The sequence below is a fragment of the Oratosquilla oratoria genome, chromosome 24, assembly GCF_046742065.1.
Source record: "Oratosquilla oratoria isolate Oo_2021 chromosome 24, ASM4674206v1, whole genome shotgun sequence".
In the NCBI taxonomy this organism is placed as follows: Eukaryota; Metazoa; Arthropoda; class Malacostraca; order Stomatopoda; family Squillidae; genus Oratosquilla; species Oratosquilla oratoria.
The window spans coordinates 58,996,176-59,001,223 of record NC_134800.1 but is presented as its reverse complement, the minus strand read 5'-3'; positions in this window follow the sequence as shown (position 1 = coordinate 59,001,223).

Sequence of the window (5,048 nt, the reverse complement as noted above, 5' to 3'; positions counted from 1 at the left end):
ATTTCTTGGAACCAGGGGCGACTGTCAACTCTGACCGTTACGTTAAAACGTTGACCAAGCTGAAGGTCCGGATTACCCGTGTAAGGCCAGAGAAAAGGAAAACATTCTGTTTGCAACACGACAACACCAGGCCACACACAAGTTTGAAGACCACGGAATGTGTGACAAAGTTCGGCTGGACGGTGCTGCCTCACCCACCGTATAGTCCCGACCTGGCACTGTCAGACTTCAACTTGTTCGGACCTCTAAAGGACGCATTACGTGGGCAGCGTTTCCCTGACAACAACGCCGTAATCGCAGCCGTGAAAAAATGGACCGCCTCGGCAGGCGCTGACTTTTACGACCGAGGCATCAAAGCTCTCGTTCATCGCTGGCAAAAGTGCATTGAGAATGGTGGTGACTACGTTGAAAAATAAATTCTGGAGCACAAAAGGTCGCTCGTTTTAATGGTGTCACTCTCGTCTTCGTAGCTCTTCAACTTTTTTAGTTAAAAATAGGAGGCATTACTTTTGGAACGACCCTCGTACCTTGGTAGTGTAGTGTATAACAGTAATGGGTGATGTCAGGAAATACTTCGAAGGATTGGCATTGTCCATGGTGTTATGGACTTGCTCATACTGAGTATATGGCGTTGTCGATATCCATGCAGGAGGAGTAAGATCCAAATCTTCAAGTCGCTTGTGCTCCTTGTCTTGTTGATCGGCTGTGAGACATGGACAGTGAGTGCTGGCTTGAAGAGGCGTCTCAATGTCTTTGGTACAAAGTGTCTTCGGAGAGTCATAGTGGTAATCACTGGAATGGTTTTGTGTCAAACCAGAGGCTCTACTGTGAGGCTCAGTCTAGGTCTGTTACCAGCATAATTCGTGAACGTCAACTCCGGGTATTTTAGCATGTGCCACGTCTCCCTGGTGTTGATCCAACTCACAGTTGTCTCCACAAGAGACAACCCTAGATGGAAGAGACGAAGAGGACGCCCGCAGAACTCACGACTGAGGGAAGCCGATCGAACTTGTCGGGAGTTGTTTGGAGTGAGAAAGGAGAGGTGGCTACATGGGACTTCGCTCGCAGGGTCCGTGGTTAGGACTGACGCCGGCGTGTGATTCAAGTAACGCGGTTCCTCCCGGCGTATGCTCCCAAAAGATGACGATTCCCAGGCGTACGCAGGGGGTCCGGAATGGCTGAGTGGGAAAGTGGGAGAGAGGGAGGGGGATGGCTGGGAGCGGGGGATCAGGTCACTGACGCTGTGGTCAAAGGTTACGTTGGGAATGGGCGGGTGACGTGGTCCCGCAAGCAAGCTTGTGGGGGCAGAGGGCTGAGGGGGGGGGCAGGGGCGGGGCGGGCTCGACCACTGCGCCTTACCTGACCTATATACTCGTGGTGGGTTTAGGTACGTTACTCCTCCTCTCCCCCTTCTCTTCCTATTTCCATCCACCACGTCCTCTTTCTCTTCTTCGTCCTTCTTCTCTTCGCCTCTTCTTCTCTTCCATTTTTCTTCTCCTCTTCCTCTTCCATGGTCGCTGGGTGATGTCTGCTCCCATTTCGCCTACGCTGAGATTCCCAGATCGCCCTGCAGCAAGATTCCCTTTTTGTCTACCCGCAGTTGGTCAATTCCCATTTCGTCTGCTTCCGTCTTGACATTTTCGCCCTTTTCGTCTTCTTTCTGTTTTAGTTCTTGACAACTAGGAAGACTCACATAATATTAAGTTAGCAAGTGTATTTCCCTAGTGAAACTAATGTACAAATTTTAGATTTCATGCGGTGTTATGATATCATTAATGATCACTTGACTGGAGAGTATGACTTTCTCTTAGGAAATATATATATGAAATGGAAAAATTTGTTTCCACAGCGAATAGAGCGATAAGTTTGGCATCTTGCATTCTTGCAACGGAGAGCTGGTGTGAATTCACCTTTTCTATTTCTTCTTTGGACATCCTTCATTTCTCCACCACAGCGATGACAAGGAGCGACATTTTCTTCTTCAGCTAGTAGACCATGTCTTCTCAAAAAAGCAACTGCTTTAATTTCATCAGCAATTTCTTGATAAAATTCCGTAGCTAACATCTTGATGGGTTCCGCTTCTCAGAACTATATTGGAAAGGAACTAAATTCCATGAGAATATCTCTTGCTTATATACGAATTTCGAGTCTAATTAGGAAAGCTTTAAATGCTTATATACGAATTTCGAGTCTAATTAGGAAAGCTTTAAATGGTTTAAATGGAGATCAAAATAGATTAAGATCTCCTGGATTTTCAGACTGGCTTAGATTAAGGTCCCAAATAGATTAAGATTAAGCGAGATCACGTTAAGCAGTCAGATCGCATACCAAAGTAGTTTTATGATGCTCAGATCGCATACCAAAGCGGTACCTATATATGTATATATACATATGCATATATATATATATATATATATATATTATATATATATATACATATACAGATATATATATATATATATACTGCATATATAACAATATCATGAAAAAAATGAGTAGCCATAGTGAAAACAGGTGTACAGACAAGATCACAAGAGAAAAGTTAATAATACATAAACTCACGCCCTGGAAAAAAGATGATATCTCACAGTTTTTTACATTTCCTTTATCAAATCACAAGATACAAGGCATGCATTACATTTCAAACGTACTAATACATTGGTAATATGAACTATAGGTCCCACTTTCGGAGAAGAGGAAGTCGAACGAAGATGCGTATGTTAGGATCATTGTCTCTTATCAAATTACATGCAGAAATATTACTCCAGTCGGATGTAGTGGCCCGCAGCACTAAGAAAGTCATTCAGAAATCTCCGTCCAGCTACTAAGTCCTTCTATCACAGGCTTTTAAGACACTTCCGAATGACTGCTCAATTGTATGAGAGATTCTCAGATTGGCGTTCTTATATACAAACAGAATTACAGCTCATCACAGGTAAGAACTGCTCAAAGCACCTCACACAGTAACACATGATGTGTTCAAACTTAGGAACTGGTCTATGGACTGATTGCAATGAAATGTGGTAGGTGAGAACAACTCGAATTACTTATCACCCTGTAACTTAGGAACTGCTTAAACTTTGGAAAGTATGAACAATTCTGGTGGATTAACCGTTTAGACGTGTAAAATTAGATGTGGTAGGTGAAAAACTGTGATTACAGCAATCTAAAAAAATTATATTATATAATGTTTGTGTATAATATCATACTCGTATATTTGGTGTTTAAAGAATATGAAATAATTAAATTCTTATGTTTTTCGTTAAGGGTGTCGATTTTGATTAAAAATACGATCCCTGGTGCCGACTTAATTATTTTTTATCTCTCATTGGGTTTGATTATGTTAAAATGCTGGGTCATATGTGATATTTTCCGTGATAAATGAACAAATGAAAATAAAATAGAAACGTGTTTATTGAGTATACTGTATATGAGAAATTTACGAAAGTAGACGAAATGGGAAAAACAGCAATATACAAAATTCCAATCTCATGCAAGAACTGACAGACCGGAAGGTAAAAGAGACAGGTAGACAGGAGGACAGGGGAGGGGATAAGAATACAAGTAACGATATTATCACACTGGAGTATTTTTCCTCCGACTGCTGAAGCAGATGCCCAGCCCCGCAGCTTTCGGGAAGGAATCTGATATGCTGGAAAAAATACATTTCCCTCAGTATATCGAATAAACATTCTATGTAAATTGTTGACAAAACAAATTAGTTTGTCTTAGTGGTTCTACGGTGGAAAAAGTGCTGGAGATGGTCGGTACTGCCGATTCATCGGAGATTGGAGGAAAGATTGCCCAGTGTGATAAGGCTTTAATTAGGCATACAGGCAGTTAAGCTACTGTGCAGTTAAGGATATACAATAGTATTACAATCAAGTCCATCTAATGCTAATTATTGTGATTACAATTGGAACCGAGTACGATGACAATGTAATAACGATTCTGGCTACCAATTGTGTCAATGGCATCAATCAAGGCTAGCGTTGATGATAATAATGAGAGAAACGTAAAACTTTAATGTCCAACATGTGCACAAGATGCCACGCCATCTGGGCAACTTGGGGAAGACCAGAAGCAGCAGTTCCGAGAACTACTGGCACGGTACGCGAGTCCAAAACCAATTTGAAATGCGTACATTTCTTAGAACCAATAATTTACGCTAAGCCCAGCCATTGTGGTGACGCCCAGGCGAATCTAGCCAGCTGAGGGTAGTCCTGGGCCACGTGTTGGGCTCGTGATCGACAGCTATTACCCTCCCGAATGAGACCTTGGAGCTCATATATGTCTGGTCTATGAGTAATGTTGTGATCAACATACGCGCGCGCGCGCACACACACACACGCACACAAATCCTTGTCAACGAGAGTTGGAATGCCAGCTCACATTTCAGCCTTGGGCGGGAAACGAACTCGGCCCGCTGGGTTAGCGGTTGCGAACAGTACCACTGCGCCGTTAAGCCTTGACGAGGTTCTCATGCTTTATCGAGCCTGACTGTTTCGTTTTTTGTCCATCGAGGCGAACCTAATCAGCAGTGGGATTGATAACACTTCCCAGATCGACACGGGCCTCCCTCCTGTCGTCTATTTCAGTTCGAGTAGACCGTAGAAGGTGGACAGGGCTGGGTCGGTCGTCATTCCCGGGTTTGGGCGTTGGGGGGGGGGGGTGTCATAGCTGAATAAAATCGCCCGACGCCCCCCACCTGAACAACATCTGCCAGGGTTGTCGGCTCGAGAGGTCTCTCTCTCTCTCTCTCTCTCTCTCTCTCTTTCTCAAATGCCGAGGAGGTTAATTCAGGCCAGGTTAGGTTAGTCTAATAGCTTGGTCATTATTGATATGATGACAACGCGGGCGAGCGAGCGCGCGCGCACACACACACACACACACACACACACACACACACACACACACACACACACACACACACAACTACTCGGTGGCATAGTTGGTAGAGCGCTGAACTGCCACCATAGTGGCCCGCAGTTCTTGGTTCGAATCCTGCCCAGGGCCGAAATCATTTCGGTACCGCTGCGCTTCGGGTC